At 42.0% G+C, this 20,392-nt stretch overlaps 12 non-coding genes across 12 annotated transcripts; all 12 read left to right on the top strand.

Annotated features, from left to right (window-relative positions):
- Positions 1-322: 322 nt before the first annotated feature.
- On the top strand, positions 323-460 carry LOC138954042 (U4 spliceosomal RNA). The gene has a single exon (XR_011451708.1). It is a non-coding gene; the product is annotated as a U4 spliceosomal RNA (small nuclear RNA).
- A 3,070-nt stretch (positions 461-3,530) lies between these two features.
- LOC138953994 (U4 spliceosomal RNA) lies at positions 3,531-3,668 on the top strand. Its single transcript, XR_011451664.1, has one exon. It is a non-coding gene; the product is annotated as a U4 spliceosomal RNA (small nuclear RNA).
- Positions 3,669-4,765: 1,097 nt separating this feature from the next.
- Positions 4,766-4,903, top strand: LOC138954050 (U4 spliceosomal RNA). The gene has a single exon (XR_011451716.1). It is a non-coding gene; the product is annotated as a U4 spliceosomal RNA (small nuclear RNA).
- Positions 4,904-5,982: 1,079 nt separating this feature from the next.
- On the top strand, positions 5,983-6,120 carry LOC138954052 (U4 spliceosomal RNA). Its single transcript, XR_011451718.1, has one exon. It is a non-coding gene; the product is annotated as a U4 spliceosomal RNA (small nuclear RNA).
- A 4,599-nt stretch (positions 6,121-10,719) lies between these two features.
- On the top strand, positions 10,720-10,857 carry LOC138954049 (U4 spliceosomal RNA). The gene has a single exon (XR_011451715.1). It is a non-coding gene; the product is annotated as a U4 spliceosomal RNA (small nuclear RNA).
- Positions 10,858-11,980: 1,123 nt separating this feature from the next.
- Positions 11,981-12,118, top strand: LOC138953993 (U4 spliceosomal RNA). Its single transcript, XR_011451663.1, has one exon. It is a non-coding gene; the product is annotated as a U4 spliceosomal RNA (small nuclear RNA).
- A 1,121-nt stretch (positions 12,119-13,239) lies between these two features.
- On the top strand, positions 13,240-13,377 carry LOC138953995 (U4 spliceosomal RNA). Its single transcript, XR_011451665.1, has one exon. It is a non-coding gene; the product is annotated as a U4 spliceosomal RNA (small nuclear RNA).
- Positions 13,378-14,480: 1,103 nt separating this feature from the next.
- Positions 14,481-14,618, top strand: LOC138954048 (U4 spliceosomal RNA). The gene has a single exon (XR_011451714.1). It is a non-coding gene; the product is annotated as a U4 spliceosomal RNA (small nuclear RNA).
- A 1,073-nt stretch (positions 14,619-15,691) lies between these two features.
- Positions 15,692-15,829, top strand: LOC138954051 (U4 spliceosomal RNA). Its single transcript, XR_011451717.1, has one exon. It is a non-coding gene; the product is annotated as a U4 spliceosomal RNA (small nuclear RNA).
- A 1,100-nt stretch (positions 15,830-16,929) lies between these two features.
- Positions 16,930-17,067, top strand: LOC138954046 (U4 spliceosomal RNA). Its single transcript, XR_011451712.1, has one exon. It is a non-coding gene; the product is annotated as a U4 spliceosomal RNA (small nuclear RNA).
- Positions 17,068-18,187: 1,120 nt separating this feature from the next.
- LOC138953992 (U4 spliceosomal RNA) lies at positions 18,188-18,325 on the top strand. Its single transcript, XR_011451662.1, has one exon. It is a non-coding gene; the product is annotated as a U4 spliceosomal RNA (small nuclear RNA).
- A 1,124-nt stretch (positions 18,326-19,449) lies between these two features.
- LOC138954045 (U4 spliceosomal RNA) lies at positions 19,450-19,587 on the top strand. Its single transcript, XR_011451711.1, has one exon. It is a non-coding gene; the product is annotated as a U4 spliceosomal RNA (small nuclear RNA).
- The last annotated feature ends 805 nt before the right edge of the window (positions 19,588-20,392 follow it).

Raw genomic sequence — 20,392 nt, 5'->3', positions numbered from 1 at the left:
TAAAATTGCGTAAAACGAAGACATTCAAATTGCTGGTTGAAATAGACATCGCCTCAATTTCTATATATAAACACATGCAGTTTAAATTGCAGAAACGTTTTGATTTCTGTCGTCTGTTTTACATTTTATATCCCTAAACCCTGCCAAAAGGTTTAAATTTGTGTTTTTTGCAATGAAAACAGAAAACATCGTCAGCTTCGGTAACAAAAGTTTTCGTGTGCGTACAATTCGAGTAATTTTGATCTTTTTGCACATGTTTGGGACACCTTCAAGTTTTGAGAATATTTGTTGAGTTGGGGACTATTTTCACCAGTAGATCACTAGCTTTGCGCAGTGGCAGTACCATAGCCGATGAGGTTTAACCGAGGCGTGGTTATTGCTATTTGAAAACTATTCCCAATACCCCGCGTTGACGACCCTCGTGGTCGGCAAGCGCAATTTTTAACGGCTCCTACGGGAGCTAAACTCAAATAATGAAAGTGCATGGAATTATCATTGAAGCTTTAACGATGAAAAGAAATATGTTTCTGGAAGGACGTTTAACAGTTAGCTCTTCATATTACGAGTTCAACTGTGTCGTGAACAGTACGAATGGGTCGCCTATCTGCACTTTCCCAAAAATGCAGCAAGATCTCGTGAAAAATGCTGTTCATTGAAAAAAATATTTTGTATTATTACCTGAACTGGTGAATAAATCAGGAACTGTGTATAAATGTTTACCGGACCTCGATGATGTCGAGGGGCGAAGCCCTGGGCAGGGGAATTGAGGTCTAACGAATGACGTCTCACAACGTGCGTGGTCGTCCTTGGCGGTCAAGAAAGCCGCCGCGATCATTGCGCAGACGACACTTCTAGACCGCCAATATTTTTTGTGCGCATCACGTGCTCCACAAAAATCGGCCGGAAACGAAGCAGTTGAGAAACCTGGATACATATCTATATGTTTTTGGAATCAGGAACCGACAAGGAATAATATGAACTTGTTTTTAAATCGATTTCGGAAATTTAATTTTGATCATAATTTTTATATTTTTAATTTTCAGAGCTTGTTTTTAATCCAAAGATAACATATTTATATGTTTTTTGAATCAGAAACTGATGAAAAATAAGATAAACGTAAATTTGGATCGTTTTATAAAAAAAAAAAATTAATTACAATTTTTAGATTTTTAATTTTTAAGCCACCAAGCTGAAATGCAATACCAAAGTCCGGCCTTTGTCGAAGATTGCTTTACAAAAAATTCAATCAATTTGATTGAAAAATGAGGGTGTGACAGTGCCGCCTCAACTTTTACAAAAAGCCGGATATGACGTCATCAAAGACATTTATCGAAAAAAGGAAAAAAATGTCTGGGGATATCATACCCAGGAACTCTCATGTAAAATTTCATAAAGATCGCTCCTGTAGTTTACTCTGAATCGCTCTACACACACAGACACACACACACACACAGACACACACACACACACACACACCCACACACACACACACACACACACACGCACACACATACACCACGACCCTCGTTTCGATTCCCCCTCGATGTTAAAACATTTAGTCAAAACTTGACTAAATGTAAAAAGCAAAAACACTTTTGATAACTTCGGCGGGCTGTAACAACACAGTTCAACGACCCATCCCACTCGACCAAAACGCACCAATTGTACGTAATTTTTAACGTTTCAGATCTTACATTTTACAACAACAAAAACACAACAAGAGTGTTCGGATATTACTTTTCACTGGTAACTATCGATTGTAATCATTTTTTACTCAGTCTTAACTGATTATATATTAAACTCACAGAAGTCTCTCTGGGCTGCAGAGACAGCATTACGTCCCTTTACTGAGTAGGCTCTTGTCACTTAATCTAGGCTATTGAAACGTGATGTGCAAGTCTGTGCGCTATATTGATGTGATTGTTGCAAAATGTTGATTCAAATTAAAGATGATTTCAGCCTGTTGTAACAAACTAACACTCTACTCTGAGAAAAACAAGAAATTCCTCCGAGGTAGGAAAAACACCCCCGTCAGAGAACTCAGAACTTTATTACATGCGGAGAGAGAGAGAGAGAGAGAGAGAGAGAGAGAGAGAGAGAGAGAGAGACAGAGACAGAGAGACAGAGACAGAGAGACAGAGAAACAGAGAGACAGTCAGAAGTCAGAAGTCAGAAATCAGAAGTCAGAAGTCAGAAGTCAGAAGTCAGAAGTCTGAAGTCTGAAGTCTGAACTCAGAAGTCAGAAGTCAGAAGTCAGAAGTCAGAAGTCTGAAGTCTGAAGGCTGAAGTCAGAAGTCAGAAGTCTGAAGTCAGAAGTCAGAAGTCAGAACTGAGTCAGAAGTCAGAAGTCAGAAGTCAGAAGTCAGAAGTCAGAAGTCAGAATGTTTATTCGCGTAAACACAGGGTCCATTGCGAAAGGGTACGTCGAGGTAGGAAAAACACCCCCGTTGGTCAAAGGGAAATAACCATTCTCACTGCCACCAACTGAGAAGGTTATTTCCCTTTGACCATTAATATGTCACTCTTAATCTTAATCCACCAATAACTCCCTAACCGTGTGTTTGACTGGTCCCAATTTTTGTAAGGACCGTCTCAGGAATGTATATAACCTGTTCACCAAGTTTGGTGACGATCGGTCCGTTCATTCTTGAGATCTATATGCGAACACAAACAAACAAACAAACAAACAAACAAACAAACAAACAAACACATCGAGTGAAACCTATACACACCCCTATACCGGGGGTGTAAAAATCATTGTGTTCAAAATAGATCAAGACTGCAGCAACTAGCTAGCTGCATGCGCTGAGTGTCACTGAGAGAATTGTTACACAGTGTACCACCCCCCCCCCCCCCCCACCCCCCCAATTCAAGACTTTCCCTGTATAAGACCTTGCTTTTTCATATACCTTATTCATGACCTGTGAAAAGGGTATACTTTTTTGTGCCAGTCGAAGGGTTGCCATTTCTAGAACGAGGCAGCTCGTTTCCAGAAATGCGGCACTTTGTTGGAAATCAAATGAGGTTTCGGGAAATCCCGATTAGTCCAACTCTGCCCCGGATTCTTACTTTGCGCCCAACAACGTCAGTGGATATTTCTCTTAAATCATCCGCGTCTTTGCATGTTGTATCTGTACATGTACGTTATGTGATCATGTTCAGTTTCCATCAAAATGGATCTGATTTAACTTACAAAATCCGTTCACTTGTGAAAAGAGTGGAAATTACTTGTAGCAAAAGACATTGCCGCAATTTCTGTATATAACCACATGTATTTTAGATTGCAGAAACGTTTTAGTTTCTGTCGTCTATTCTACATTTCATATCCCTAAACCCCGCCGAAAAGGTTTAAATCTTTTTTTTTTTGCGATGACAAATAGAACACAATCAGGAAACATCGTTCGGTACCCAAAGGGTTCGTGTCCCTCAGTAATATGCGAGTAATTTCAATATGTTTGCACATATTTGGGACACCTTCAGGTTTTGAGGATATTTGTTGAGTTGGGGATTATTTTCACTAGTAGATCACTAGCTTTGCGCAGTGGCGGTACCATAGCCGATGAGGTGTAACCGAGGCGTGGTTATTGCTAGTTGAAAACTATTCCCAATACCCCGCGCTGACGACCCTCGTGGTCGGCAAGCGCAATTTCTAACGGCTCCTACGGGAGCTAAACTCAAATAATGAAAGTGCATGAAAATATCACCAAAGCTTCAACGATAAAGACTTTTCTATGGAGAGACATTTAACTGTCAGCTCTCCATATTTACGAGTTGAACTGTGTCGTCAACAGTAGGAATGGGTCGCTTATCTGCACTTTCCAAAGAATGCAGCAAAATCTCGTAAAAAAAATACTGTTAATTGAAAAACATATTTTTTATTAAATGTACTGCTGAATAAATCAGGAACTGTATTTTACTGTTTACCAGACCACGATGATGTCGAGGGGCGAAGCCCTGGTCAGAGGGATAGGGGGGCTTAGCCCCCCAGCCACTGAAGATAATGCAACTTTATCAGGTGCGTTGTAGGCCTCTCCTGGAAGATAGCAAAGTTAATCACTAGTGTTAATGTATTCCCGGTTTCTTTGGGGTTTCTGATTTTTTTTTTTTTTTTTTTTTTTTGAGGGGGGGGTCCGGAACCCCTGAAAACCACCACAACTCCCCCCCCCCCCCCCCTGTAACCACCTAGATTTGCTTCTGAGTAAGCTGGTATGGTAGCAGTCGGCTTTGATGTTGTAGCAGCTTCATAAGAGGAGGGAGAAGACAGATAAAAGGCTTGGTTGACATTTTAAAGGGCGATAACCGCCAATCCCATCAGTGGATATTTCTCTTAAATCATCCGCGTCTTTGCATGTTGTATAGATCTGTACATGTAGTACGTTATGTGATCATGTTCAGTTTCCATCAAAATGGATCTGATTTAACTTACAAAATCCGTTCACTTGTGAAAAGAGTGGAAATTACTTGTAGCAAAAGACATTGCCGCAATTTCTGTGTATAACCACATGTATTTTAGATTGCAGAAACGTTTTAGTTTCTGTCGTCTATTCTACATTTCATATCCCTAAACCCCGCCAAAAAGGTTTAAATCTTTTTGTTTTGTTATGACAAATAGAACACAATCAGGAAATAATATCGTTCGGTACCCAAAGTGTTCGTGTCCCTCAGTAATATGCGAGTAATTTCAATATGTTTGCACATATTTGGGACACCTTCAGGTTTTCAGAATCTTTGTTGGGTTGGGGACTATTTTCACTAGTAGATCACTAGCTTTGCGCAGTGGCGGTACCATAGCCGATGAGGTATAACCGAGGCGTGGTTATTGCTAGTTGAAAACTATTCCCAATACCCCGCGCTGACGACCCTCGTGGTCGGCAAGCGCAATTTTTAACGGCTCCTACGGGAGCTAAACTCAAAAAATGGAAGTGTATGGAATTATCATTGAAGCTTCAACGCTGAAAAGATTTCTCTATGGAAGGATGTTGAACAGTTAACTGACCATATTACGAATTCAACTGTGTCGTGAACAGTAGGAATGCGTCGCTTATCTGCACTTTCCCAAGAATGCAGCAAGGTCTCGTGAAAAACCCTGTTCATTAAAAAAAATATTTTGTATTACCTGAACTGGTGAATAAATCAGAAACTGTGTATAACAGTTTACCGGACTTCGATGATGTTGAAGGGCGAAGCTCTGGTCAGGGGGTCAAGGGGGGATTAGCACCCCAGCCGCTGAAGATAATGTAACTTTATGAGGTGCATTGTAGGCCTCTCCTGGAGGATAATAAAGTTAATCACTAGTGTTAATCTATTTCCAGTTTGTTTGGGTTTTTTTTTGGGGGGGGGGGGAGGATGGGGGGTTAACGAACCCCTAGAACCCCCCCCCCCCCCCCTCCCGCCAAGACTGTTTGCCCCTGAGTAAGCTGGTGTGGTTGTAGTCGGCTGTGGTGTTGTAGCAGCTGCATGTATATAAAGAAGAGGGAAAAGACGGAAAAGAGGCTTGGTTGACATTCTAAAGGGCGATAATCACCAATGCCATCAGTGGATATTTCCCTTAAATCATCCCTACCGCGTCTTTGCATGTTGTAGCTATACATGTAGGTTGTGTAATCATGTTCAGTTTCCATCAAAATGTATCTGATTTAACTTACAAAATCTGTTTGCTTGTGAAAAGAGTGAAAATTACTTGTAGCAAAAGACATCGTCGTAATTTCTATATATAACCACATGTGTTTTTGATTGCAGAAACGTTTTGATTTCTGTCGTCTATTCTACATTTTATATCCCCTAGCCCTGCCATAAACGTTTAAATCTGTGTATTTTTGCGATGACAAATATAACACAATCAGGAAACATCGTTCGGTACCCAAAGTGTTCGTGTCCTTCAGTAATATGCGAGTCATTTTAATATGTTTGCACATAGTTGGGACACCTTCAGGTTTTGAGGATATTTGTTGAGTTGGGGATTATTTTCACTAGTAGATCACTAGCTTTGCGCAGTGGCGGTACCATAGCCGATGAGGTGTAACCGAGGCGTGGTTATTGCTAGTTGAAAACTATTCCCAATACCCCGCGCTGACGACCCTCGTGGTCGGCAAGCGCAATTTTTAACGGCTCCTACGGGAGCTAAACTCAAATAATGAAAGTGCATGAAAATATCATCAAAGCTTCAACGATAAAGACTTTTCTATGGAGAGACATTTAACTGTTAGTTCTCCATATTTACGAGTTAAACTGTGTCGTGAACAGTTGGAATGGGTCGCTTATCTGCACTTTCCAAAGAATGCAGCAAAATCTCGTAAAAAAATACTGTTAATTGAAAAACATATTTTTTATTAAATGTACTGCTGAATAAATCAGGAACTGTGTTTTACTGTTTACCAGACCACGATGATGTCGAGGGGCGAAGCCCTTGTCAGGGGGATAGAGGGGCTTAGCCCCCCAGCCACTGAAGATAATGCAACTTTATCAGGTGCGTTGTAGGCCTCTCCTGGAAGATAACAAAGTTAATCACTAGTGTTAATCTATTCCCGGTTTGTTTGGGGTTTCTGATTTGTTTGTTTGTTGATGGATGGGGTTTTTTTTTTTTTTTTTTTTTGGGGGGGGGGGGGGTCCGGAACCCCTGAAAACCACCACAACTCTCCCCCCCCCCTCCATGCAACCACCTAGATTTGCTTCTGAGTAAGCTGGTATGGTAGCAGTCGGCTTTGGTGTTGTAGCAGCTTCATAAGAGGAGCGAAAAGACGGTAAAAAGGCTTGGTTGACATTTTAAAGGGCGATAACCGCCAATGCCGTCAGTGGATATTTCTCTTAAATCATCCGCGTCTTTGCATGTTGTATCTGTACATGTAGTACGTTATGTGGTCATGTTCAGTTTCCATCAAAATGGATCTGATTTAACTTACAAAATCCGTTCACTTGTGAAAAGAGTGGAAATTACTTGTAGCAAAAGACATTGCCACACTTATTTTAAATTGCAGAAACGTTTTAGTTTCTGTCGTCTATTCTACATTTCATATCCCTAAACCCCGCCAAAAAGGTTTAAATCTTTTTTTTCGTTATGACAAATAGAACACAATTAGGAAATAATATCGTTCGGTACCCAAAGTGTTCGTGTCCTTCAGTAATATGCGAGTAATTTCAATATGTTTGCACATATTTGGGACACCTTCAGGTTTTCAGAATCTTTGTTGGGTTGGGGACTATTTTCACTAGTAGATCACTAGCATACGTCAATGTATACTCACTGCTGCCAATAATCACATTCCGCTTAAATCAGTAAATCCTAACTGTAAGGCCAAAAGGAATGAGTGGTGGAATGCAGACTGTGATGAAGCCTTGGCAAACAAGCGATATCACATTAGGACATATCTCAGGCACTGCTCAGACGCTAACTTCACGAATATGAAGTCAGCTGAAATACAATTTAACCAGATCACCGCTGAGGCTAAACTTCAAAACTGGGAAAACTTTGTCCACAAAGAAACTAAAGATTACAAAGACTGTGGCAAAATCTGGAAGAAAATCCGCAGATTTAAATGTAGATACAGAACTAAAGAAAAGCCACTACTATCGGGTGATAAAATGACCACAACTGACTCTGAAAAGGCAAACCTATTAGCAGATACCTTTGCCAAAAATAGTCAATCAAAATCCCTAGATACTGAACGACTCAATTATAGGTTAGATCAGGAGAAGGGTTTCACATACCCCCCAGATGACAACCAGTTGCCTATAAACTGCATGTTTAAGGCAAAAGAAGTCCAAAACGCCATCTCTTCTGTGAAAGACCCAAAAAAATCCACAGGTTTAGACCCAATATCATATCACATGATAAAACATCTACCACCTAACTTTGTTAAGTTGCTCACTCAGTTTTTCAACCTATGCTGGTTAAAGGATACTATCCCCGCAGCGTGGTCAGACTCACAAGTAGTAGCAGTATTGAAGAGCGGAAAACCGGGCAATCTACCTGGCAGTTACCGCCCCATATCACTAACCCCCCACCTCAGCAAGATCTTTGAGCGTGTGGTGAACCAGAGGCTGGAGTTCCACCTCAATAAACACAATATCATTCCTACATGCCAGGCAGGTTTTAGGCAAGGTCGTTCGTGTGCGGACCACATTGTGCACGTCACTGAAAAAATCAAAAAGACCTTGGCACATAGTAATAATTCTCTTCTTGGAACCTTCTTTGATATTAAATCTGCGTACGACAGCGTCTGGCATGCTCGTCTACTCCTAAAACTCGGCAGAATCGGTGTCTCTGGCCACATGTACCAATTCATCAAAAACTTCATCAGCAATCGCAAGATGTCTGTCCGGGTGGGCTCTTCGGTGTCCGAAACCCATGCGCTGGACATGGGGGTTCCCCAGGGCAGTATCATCGCGCCAAACTTATTCAGCATCATGCTCTATGACATTACTTCTGTTAAAGTTGACGGTGCCAGTGTACTTCTGTATGCGGACGACCTCGCCTTAATAGACACTAATAGACCACGCCATAACAGAGTTACCAACACTGTTGACTTATCTTCTTACCAAACTAAAATCGACAACCTCTGTCAATATATGTACACCAACGGCTTCCAACTAGCCTCAAATAAAACAGTCTTTCTTGTTGTCTCCCGTAGACAACTGTACAGGAACTGCAGTATAAAGATAGGTTGTGATATTATCAAACCGAGCTCAGAAGTTAAGTTCCTCGGCGTTATCATCGATAACCGACTTAACTGGACCAGTCATATCGAACATCTGATCAATAAGGCCAACAAGGATCTTTATATCATACGCTACCTGGCGTCCCAATCCTGGGCCAGAGGGCGTAAGTGTGTCACAGAGGTAGTGCGGGCATTAATTCGCTCCCGCCTCCTTTACGGGTGCGAAGCTTATTTCGCGACGCGCCCGGCGCTCATGAAAAAACTGGCTATTATAGAGTGCAGGGCGCTCAAAATAGCTCTGGGACTCTCCCAACAAGCGAGTAAGAGTCGAGTCTACAGCGAGTGTGGGTGGCTGCCCCTTGTGGATGAGATAAAACTCCGTTCAGCTCAGTATGCTGTCAGAGCCCACGCGGTAGAGAACTCTGCCTGCGAGGTCCTGACTGACTTTTTTCCTCAGCACCAAAATTATGAGGCCAACACCAAACATAGCACTCAACTCTTGGCCAAAACGCTACCCTTATCCGACACAGTAAACCGCATTCTAGCCGATAGCGGGGTGAAGGTCAGTGAGCTGGCCAGGGTCCCCCCGCCCTCCTACCCGCCTTGGCTTGAGGAAACCCCTACTATCATATACGACAGTGAAGATAATACTACCAAAAAAGATAACCCCGTCTACCTAGCTACTGTTACAAAAGAAACCCTAAACTACAAATTCTCGGAGCATTTAAAAGTCTTTACTGACGGATCCAAATTTGCAGACGGCAGCGTTGGCTGCGCCTTTGTGATCCCAGATCTCAAAATCTCAAGGAAATATACTCTTAATAAAGACATCTCCATATTCTCAGCCGAGCTATTTGCCTTGCTCATGGCATGCACTTTTATAAATGACCTCCCAGTCACACCGCGTGCGGTAGTTTTCTGCTCTGACTCGCGCTCTTCATTACAAGCTCTGCATCGAAACACATCAAATCGGGCAGAGCTACAAAGAGAAATCCTCTTTATATGTCACCAGTTAATCTCATCCGGCACATCCGTATCATTTCTCTGGGTCCCCTCTCACGTAGGGGTCCGGGGAAATGAACTGGCGGATGTCGCTGCCAAAGAAGCGGCAGAATCTAGCCCAGCTAACACTAACATCGGCTACTCAGTAACCGAGTTCTACAGTAAAATCCGTAAACTCATTCGAAGTCAGTACGTAACATCTCTGTCCTATCAACCCATTGATATGAACGATCTACACCCCGATCTCCCAACAAACCTCCTCACTATCTTCAGACGCCTCCGTGCCGGCGGCTGCCGCTTCCATATCTTTAACAAGTCCTGCCATTGTGGAGAACCCTATTCATTTCAACACATTTTCGCTCCATGCGCTACAAATAGAATTACCTTTAAAACCTTATATGACCATATGCAGCTCCATGGTCTGAGTCCCCAGGATTATCTGCGCAGTAGCAGTTCTCTAGGCTGGTCACACAGCTTGCTGCTGTGCCGACTGGTCAGGGACTCGGACATGGGGCTGTGGGTATAACTAAGCCCAGATTATCACATCAGCGTGTTTCAGTTTGAGGTCGAGTGGCTCCCGCCATCCCTCCTGATTCCAGCGACTACCTTCTAGACAACATATCCTCACCCAAGGCCCACTAGTCGCCAAACTGTACATATTGTTTTTATTACCACGGCCTTCGTGGCTTACATCTTAATCCTTTTATTTGTAAAAAGTTTTGAGATTTATTGTTCGTGTTCCTCTTACTTGCTCATCTATTTGGTTTTATTGGTGATCCTGAAAGGTTCCACTTTTTAACTCGATTTGAAATAAAAAAAAAATAATATTACAAGCCCGTTATTCAAGATATAGAATACAGACTTATAATTCTTACCAAGAAACATCTTAACTACTTTTCATTTTAACAAATTCCACAGAGCATTATCAACTCAACCCCACCCCCTGCCCTCCTCTCCTTATTTTTTGTTTCTTTCTTTCCTCTTTTTGAAAGCGGACAAACACTCAAGTCCTTAATGGCTCAAAACCGTAGGACTTTTAATATTAATTTTAACTAAGATCACTAGCTTTGCGCAGTGGCGGTACCATAGCCGATGAGGTATAACCGAGGCGTGGTTATTGCTAGTTGAAAACTATTCCCAATACCCCGCGCTGACGACCCTCGTGGTCGGCAAGCGCAATTTTTAACGGCTCCTACGGGAGCTAAACTCAAATAATGGAAGTGTATGGAATTATCATTGAAGCTTCAACGCTGAAAAGATTTCTCTATGGAAGGATGTTGAACAGTTAACTGACCACATTACGAATTCAACTGTGACGTGAACAGTTGGAATGCGTCGCTTATCTGCACTTTCCCAAGAATGCAGCAAGGTCTCGTGAAAAACCCTGTTCATTAAAAAAAATATTTTGTATTACCTGAACTGGTGAATAAATCAGAAACTGTGTATAACAGTTTACCGGACTTCGATGATGTTGAGGGGCGAAGCTCTGGTCAGGGGGTCAAGGGGGGATTAGCACCCCAGCCGCTAAAGATAATGTAACTTTATGAGGTGCAAACCACTACAACTCTCCCCCCCCCCCCTCCATGCAACCACCTAGATATGGTAGCCTCTCCTGGAAGATAATAAAGTTAATCACTAGTGTTAATCTATTTCCAGTTTGTTTGGGGTTTTTTTTGGGGGGGGGGGGGAGGATGGGGTGTTAACGAACCCCTAGAACCCCTCCCCCCCCTCCCGCCCAGACTGTTTGCCCCTGAGTAAGCTGGGGTGGTTGTAGTCGGCTGTGGTGTTGTAGCAGCTGCATGTATATAAAGAAGAAGGAAAAGACGGAAAAGAGACTTGGTTGACATTCTAAAGGGCGATAATCACCAATGCCATCAGTGGATATTTCCCTTAAATCATCCCTACCGCGTCTTTGCATGTTGTAGCTATACATGTAGGTTGTGTAATCATGTTCAGTTTCCATCAAAATGTATCTGATTTAACTTACAAAATCTGTTTGCTTGTGAAAAGAGTGGAAATTACTTGTAGCAAAAGACATCGTCGTAATTTCTATATATAACCACATGTGTTTTTGATTGCAGAAACGTTTTGATTTCTGTCGTCTATTCTACATTTTATATCCCCTAGCCCTGCCATAAACGTTTAAATCTGTGTATTTTTGCGATGACAAATATAACACAATCAGGAAACATCGTTCGGTACCCAAAGTGTTCGTGTCCTTCAGTAATATGCGAGTCATTTTAATATGTTTGCACATAGTTGGGACACCTTCAGGTTTTGAGGATATTTGTTGAGTTGGGGATTATTTTCACTAGTAGATCACTAGCTTTGCGCAGTGGCGGTACCATAGCCGATGAGGTGTAACCGAGGCGTGGTTATTGCTAGTTGAAAACTATTCCCAATACCCCGCGCTGACGACCCTCGTGGTCGGCAAGCGCAATTTTTAACGGCTCCCACGGGAGCTAAACTCAAATAATGAAAGTGCATGAAAATATCATCAAAGCTTCAACGATAAAGACTTTTCTATGGAGAGACATTTAACTGTTAGCTCTCCATATTTACGAGTAAAACTGTGTCGTGAACAGTTGGAATGGGTCGCTTATCTGCACTTTCCAAAGAATGCAGCAAAATCTCGTAAAAAAATACTGTTAATTGAAAAACATATTTTTTATTAAATGTACTGCTGAATAAATCAGGAACTGTGTTTTACTGTTTACCAGACCACGATGATGTCGAGGGGCGAAGCCCTGGTCAGGGGGATAGGGGGGCTTAGCCCCCCAGCCACTGAAGATAATGCAACTTTATCAGGTGCGTTGTAGGCCTCTCCTGGAAGATAACAAAGTTAATCACTAGTGTTAATCTATTCCCGGTTTGTTTGGGGTTTCTGATTTGTTTGTTTGTTGATGGATGGTTTTTTTTTTTTTTTTGGGGGGGGGGGGGGGGGGTCCGGAACCCCTGAAAACCACCACAACTCTCCCCCCCCCCCCTCCATGCAACCACCTAGATTTGCTTCTGAGTAAGCTGGTATGGTAGCAGTCGGCTTTGGTGTTGTAGCAGCTTCATAAGAGGAGCGAAAAGACGGTAAAAAGGCTTGGTTGACATTTTAAAGGGCGATAACCGCCAATGCCGTCAGTGGATATTTCTCTTAAATCATCCGCGTCTTTGCATGTTGTATCTGTACATGTAGTACGTTATGTGGTCATGTTCAGTTTCCATCAAAATGGATCTGATTTAACTTACAAAATCCGTTCACTTGTGAAAAGAGTGGAAATTACTTGTAGCAAAAGACATTGCCGCAATTTCTGTATGTAACCACACTTATTTTAAATTGCAGAAACGTTTTAGTTTCTGTCGTCTATTCTACATTTCATATCCCTAAACCCCGCCAAAAAGGTTTAAATCTTTTTTTTTTTGTTATGACAAATAGAACACAATCAGGAAATAATATCGTTCGGTACCCAAAGTGTTCGTGTCCCTCAGTAATATAGTGCGAGTAATTTCAATATGTTTGCACATATTTGGGACACCTTCAGGTTTTCAGAATCTTTGTTGGGTTGGGGACTATTTTCACTAGTAGATCACTAGCTTTGCACAGTGGCGGTACCATAGCCGATGAGGTATAACCGAGGCGTGGTTATTGCTAGTTGAAAACTATTCCCAATACCCCGCGCTGACGACCCTCGTGGTCGGCAAGCGCAATTTTTAACGGCTCCTACCGGAGCTAAACTCAAATAATGGAAGTGTATGGAATTCAACCCTGAAAAGATTTCTCTATGGAAGGATGTTGAATAGTTAACTGACCATATTACGAATTCAACTGTGTCGTGAACAGTTGGAATGCGTCGCTTATCTGCACTTTCCCAAGAATGCAGCAAGGTCTCGTGAAAAACCCTGTTTATTAAAAAAAATATTTTGTATTACCTGAACTGGTGAATAAATCAGAAACTGTGTATAACAGTTTACCGGACTTCGATGATGTTGAGGGGCGAAGCTCTGGTCAGGGGGTCAAGGGGGGATTAGCACCCCAGCCGCTGAAGATAATGTAACTTTATGAGGTGCACTGAAGGCCGCTCCTGGAAGATAACAAAGTTAATCACTAGTGTTAATCTATTCCCGGTTTGTTTGGGGTTTCTGATTTGTTTGTTTGTTGATGGATGGTGTTTTTTTTTTTGGGGGGGGGGGGTCCGGAACCCCTGAAAACCACCACAACTCTCCCCCCCCCCCCCCCTCCATGCAACCACCTAGATTTGCTTCTGAGTAAGCTGGTATGGTAGCAGTCGGCTTTGGTGTTGTAGCAGCTTCATAAGAGGAGCGAAAAGACGGTAAAAAGGCTTGGTTGACATTTTAAAGGGCGATAACCGCCAATGCCGTCAGTGGATATTTCTCTTAAATCATCCGCGTCTTTGCATGTTGTATCTGTACATGTAGTACGTTATGTGGTCATGTTCAGTTTCCATCAAAATGGATCTGATTTAACTTACAAAATCCGTTCACTTGTGAAAAGAGTGGAAATTACTTGTAGCAAAAGACATTGCCGCAATTTCTGTATGTAACCACACTTATTTTAAATTGCAGAAACGTTTTAGTTTCTGTCGTCTATTCTACATTTCATATCCCTAAACCCCGCCAAAAAGGTTTAAATCTTTTTTTTTTTGTTATGACAAATAGAACACAATCAGGAAATAATATCGTTCGGTACCCAAAGTGTTCGTGTCCCTCAGTAATATAGTGCGAGTAATTTCAATATGTTTGCACATATTTGGGACACCTTCAGGTTTTCAGAATCTTTGTTGGGTTGGGGACTATTTTCACTAGTAGATCACTAGCTTTGCGCAGTGGCGGTACCATAGCCGATGAGGTATAACCGAGGCGTGGTTATTGCTAGTTGAAAACTATTCCCAATACCCCGCGCTGACGACCCTCGTGGTCGGCAAGCGCAATTTTTAACGGCTCCTACGGGAGCTAAACTCAAATAATGGAAGTGTATGGAATTATCATTGAAGCTTCAACCCTGAAAAGATTTCTCTATGGAAGGATGTTGAATAGTTAACTGACCATATTACGAATTCAACTGTGTCGTGAACAGTTGGAATGCGTCGCTTATCTGCACTTTCCCAAGAATGCAGCAAGGTCTCGTGAAAAACCCTGTTTATTAAAAAAAATATTTTGTATTACCTGAACTGGTGAATAAATCAGAAACTGTGTATAACAGTTTACCGGACTTCGATGATGTTGAGGGGCGAAGCTCTGGTCAGGGGGTCAAGGGGGGATTAGCACCCCAGCCGCTGAAGATAATGTAACTTTATGAGGTGCATTGTAGGCCTCTCCTGGAAGATAATAAAGTTAATCACTAGTGTTAATCTATTTCCAGTTTGTTTGGGTGTTTTTTTTTGGGGGGGAGGATGGGGTGTTAACGAACCCCTAGAACCCCTCCCCCCCCTCCCGCCAAGACTGTTTGCCCCTGAGTAAGCTGGTGTGGTTGTAGTCGGCTGTGGTGTTGTAGCAGCTGCATGTTTATAAAGAAGAAGGAAAAGACGGAAAAGAGACTTGGTTGACATTCTAAAGGGCGATAATCACCAATGCCATCAGTGGATATTTCCCTTAAATCATCCCTACCGCGTCTTTGCATGTTGTAGCTATACATGTAGGTTGTGTAATCATGTTCAGTTTCCATCAAAATGTATCTGATTTAACTTACAAAATCTGTTTGCTTGTGAAAAGAGTGGAAATTACTTGTAGCAAAAGACATCGTCGTAATTTCTATATATAACCACATGTGTTTTTGATTGCAGAAACGTTTTGATTTCTGTCGTCTATTCTACATTTTATATCCCTTAGCCCTGCCATAAACGTTTAAATCTGTGTATTTTTGCGATGACAAATATAACACAATCAGGAAACATCGTTCGGTACCCAAAGTGTTCGTGTCCTTCAGTAATATGCGAGTCATTTTAATATGTTTGCACATAGTTGGGACACCTTCAGGTTTTGAGGATATTTGTTGAGTTGGGGATTATTTTCACTAGTAGATCACTAGCTTTGCGCAGTGGCGGTACCATAGCCGATGAGGTGTAACCGAGGCGTGGTTATTGCTAGTTGAAAACTATTCCCAATACCCCGCGCTGACGACCCTCGTGGTCGGCAAGCGCAATTTTTAACGGCTCCTACGGGAGCTAAACTCAAATAATGAAAGTGCATGAAAATATCATCAAAGCTTCAACGATAAAGACTTTTCTATGGAGAGACATTTAACTGTTAGTTCTCCATATTTACGAGTTAAACTGTGTCGTGAACAGTTGGAATGGGTCGCTTATCTGCACTTTCCAAAGAATGCAGCAAAATCTCGTAAAAAAATACTGTTAATTGAAAAACATATTTTTTATTAAATGTACTGCTGAATAAATCAGGAACTGTGTTTTACTGTTTACCAGACCACGATGATGTCGAGGGGCGAAGCCCTTGTCAGGGGGATAGAGGGGCTTAGCCCCCCAGCCACTGAAGATAATGCAACTTTATCAGGTGCGTTGTAGGCCTCTCCTGGAAGATAACAAAGTTAATCACTAGTGTTAATCTATTCCCGGTTTGTTTGGGGTTTCTGATTTGTTTGTTTGTTGATGGATGGGTTTTTTTTTTTTTTTTTTTTTTTGGGGGGGGGGGGTCCGGAACCCCTGAAAACCACCACAACTCTCCCCCCCCCCCCCTCCATGCAACCACCTAGATTTGCTTCTGAGTAAGCTGGTATGGTAGCAGTCGGCTTTGGTGTTGTAGCAGCTTCATAAGAGGAGCGAAAAGACGGTAAAAAGGCTTGGTTGACATTTTAAAGGGCGATAACCGCCAATGCCGTCAGTGGATATTTCTCTTAAATCATCCGCGTCTTTGCATGTTGTATCTGTACATGTAGTACGTTATGTGGTCATGTTCAGTTTCCATCAAAATGGATCTGATTTAACTTACAAAATCCGTTCACTTGTGAAAAGAGTGGAAATTACTTGTAGCAAAAGACATTGCCACACTTATTTTAAATTGCAGAAACGTTTTAGTTTCTGTCGTCTATTCTACATTTCATATCCCTAAACCCCGCCAAAAAGGTTTAAATCTTTTTTTTCGTTATGACAAATAGAACACAATTAGGAAATAATATCGTTCGGTACCCAAAGTGTTCGTGTCCTTCAGTAATATGCGAGTAATTTCAATATGTTTGCACATATTTGGGACACCTTCAGGTTTTCAGAATCTTTGTTGGGTTGGGGACTATTTTCACTAGTAGATCACTAGCTTTGCGCAGTGGCGGTACCATAGCCGATGAGGTATAACCGAGGCGTGGTTATTGCTAGTTGAAAACTATTCCCAATACCCCGCGCTGACGACCCTCGTGGTCGGCAAGCGCAATTTTTAACGGCTCCTACGGGAGCTAAACTCAAATAATGGAAGTGTATGGAATTATCATTGAAGCTTCAACGCTGAAAAGATTTCTCTATGGAAGGATGTTGAACAGTTAACTGACCACATTACGAATTCAACTGTGACGTGAACAGTTGGAATGCGTCGCTTATCTGCACTTTCCCAAGAATGCAGCAAGGTCTCGTGAAAAACCCTGTTCATTAAAAAAAATATTTTGTATTACCTGAACTGGTGAATAAATCAGAAACTGTGTATAACAGTTTACCGGACTTCGATGATGTTGAGGGGCGAAGCTCTGGTCAGGGGGTCAAGGGGGGATTAGCACCCCAGCCGCTAAAGATAATGTAACTTTATGAGGTGCAAACCACTACAACTCTCCCCCCCCCCCTCCATGCAACCACCTAGATATGGTAGCCTCTCCTGGAAGATAATAAAGTTAATCACTAGTGTTAATCTATTTCCAGTTTGTTTGGGTTTTTTTTTTGGGGGGGGGGAGGATGGGGTGTTAACGAACCCCTAGAACCCCTCCCCCCCCTCCCGCCCAGACTGTTTGCCCCTGAGTAAGCTGGGGTGGTTGTAGTCGGCTGTGGTGTTGTAGCAGCTGCATGTATATAAAGAAGAAGGAAAAGACGGAAAAGAGACTTGGTTGACATTCTAAAGGGCGATAATCACCAATGCCATCAGTGGATATTTCCCTTAAATCATCCCTACCGCGTCTTTGCATGTTGTAGCTATACATGTAGGTTGTGTAATCATGTTCAGTTTCCATCAAAATGTATCTGATTTAACTTACAAAATCTGTTTGCTTGTGAAAAGAGTGGAAATTACTTGTAGCAAAAGACATCGTCGTAATTTCTATATATAACCACATGTGTTTTTGATTGCAGAAACGTTTTGATTTCTGTCGTCTATTCTACATTTTATATCCCTTAGCCCTGCCATAAACGTTTAAATCTGTGTATTTTTGCGATGACAAATATAACACAATCAGGAAACATCGTTCGGTACCCAAAGTGTTCGTGTCCTTCAGTAATATGCGAGTCATTTTAATATGTTTGCACATAGTTGGGACACCTTCAGGTTTTGAGGATATTTGTTGAGTTGCGGATTATTTTCACTAGTAAATCACTAGCTTTGCGCAGTGGCGGTACCATAGCCGATGAGGTGTAACCGAGGCGTGGTTATTGCTAGTTGAAAACTATTCCCAATACCCCGCGCTGACGACCCTCGTGGTCGGCAAGCGCAATTTTTAACGGCTCCCACGGGAGCTAAACTCAAATAATGAAAGTGCATGAAAATATCATCAAAGCTTCAACGATAAAGACTTTTCTATGGAGAGACATTTAACTGTTAGCTCTCCATATTTACGAGTAAAACTGTGTCGTGAACAGTTGGAATGGGTCGCTTATCTGCACTTTCCAAAGAATGCAGCAAAATCTCGTAAAAAAATACTGTTAATTGAAAAACATATTTTTTATTAAATGTACTGCTGAATAAATCAGGAACTGTGTTTTACTGTTTACCAGACCACGATGATGTCGAGGGGCGAAGCCCTGGTCAGGGGGATAGGGGGGCTTAGCCCCCCAGCCACTGAAGATAATGCAACTTTATCAGGTGCGTTGTAGGCCTCTCCTGGAAGATAACAAAGTTAATCACTAGTGTTAATCTATTCCCGGTTTGTTTGGGGTTTCTGATTTGTTTGTTTGTTGATGGATGGTTTTTTTTTTTTTTTTTTTTTTTGGGGGGGGGGGGTCCGGAACCCCTGAAAACCACCACAACTCTCCCCCCCCCCCCCCTCCATGCAACCACCTAGATTTGCTTCTGAGTAAGCTGGTATGGTAGCAGTCGGCTTTGGTGTTGTAGCAGCTTCATAAGAGGAGCGAAAAGACGGTAAAAAGGCTTGGTTGACATTTTAAAGGGCGATAACCGCCAATGCCGTCAGTGGATATTTCTCTTAAATCATCCGCGTCTTTGCATGTTGTATCTGTACATGTAGTACGTTATGTGGTCATGTTCAGTTTCCATCAAAATGGATCTGATTTAACTTACAAAATCCGTTCACTTGTGAAAAGAGTGGAAATTACTTGTAGCAAAAGACATTGCCGCAATTTCTGTATGTAACCACACTTATTTTAAATTGCAGAAACGTTTTAGTTTCTGTCGTCTATTCTACATTTCATATCCCTAAACCCCGCCAAAAAGGTTTAAATCTTTTTTTTTGTGTTATGACAAATAGAACACAATCAGGAAATAATATCGTTCGGTACCCAAAGTGTTCGTGTCCCTCAGTAATATAGTGCGAGTAATTTCAATATGTTTGCACATATTTGGGACACCTTCAGGTTTTCAGAATCTTTGTTGGGTTGGGGACTATTTTCACTAGTAGATCACTAGCTTTGCGCAGTGGCGGTACCATAGCCGATGAGGTATAACCGAGGCGTGGTTATTGCTAGTTGAAAACTATTCCCAATACCCCGCGCTGACGACCCTCGTGGTCGGCAAGCGCAATTTTTAACGGCTCCTACGGGAGCTAAACTCAAATAATGGAAGTGTATGGAATTATCATTGAAGCTTCAACCCTGAAAAGATTTCTCTATGGAAGGATGTTGAATAGTTAACTGACCATATTACGAATTCAACTGTGTCGTGAACAGTTGGAATGCGTCGCTTATCTGCACTTTCCCAAGAATGCAGCAAGGTCTCGTGAAAAACCCTGTTTATTAAAAAAAATATTTTGTATTACCTGAACTGGTGAATAAATCAGAAACTGTGTATAACAGTTTACCGGACTTCGATGATGTTGAGGGGCGAAGCTCTGGTCAGGGGGTCAAGGGGGGATTAGCACCCCAGCCGCTGAAGATAATGTAACTTTATGAGGTGCATTGTAGGCCTCTCCTGGAAGATAACAAAGTTAATCACTAGTGTTAATCTATTCCCGGTTTGTTTGGGGTTTCTGATTTGTTTGTTTGTTGATGGATGGTTTTTTTTTTTTTTTTTTTTTTTTGGGGGGGGGGGGTCCGGAACCCCTGAAAACCACCACAACTCTCCCCCCCCCCCCCTCCATGCAACCACCTAGATTTGCTTCTGAGTAAGCTATGGTAGCAGTCGGCTTTGGTGTTGTAGCAGCTTCATAAGAGGAGCGAAAAGACGGTAAAAAGGCTTGGTTGACATTTTAAAGGGCGATAACCGCCAATGCCGTCAGTGGATATTTCTCTTAAATCATCCGCGTCTTTGCATGTTGTATCTGTACATGTAGTACGTTATGTGGTCATGTTCAGTTTCCATCAAAATGGATCTGATTTAACTTACAAAATCCGTTCACTTGTGAAAAGAGT

Source organism: Littorina saxatilis, linkage group LG17, assembly GCF_037325665.1.
Source record: "Littorina saxatilis isolate snail1 linkage group LG17, US_GU_Lsax_2.0, whole genome shotgun sequence".
In the NCBI taxonomy this organism is placed as follows: Eukaryota; Metazoa; Mollusca; class Gastropoda; order Littorinimorpha; family Littorinidae; genus Littorina; species Littorina saxatilis.
Note: the sequence above shows the minus strand (reverse complement) of the source record. Positions and strands in the feature narration are given on the sequence as shown.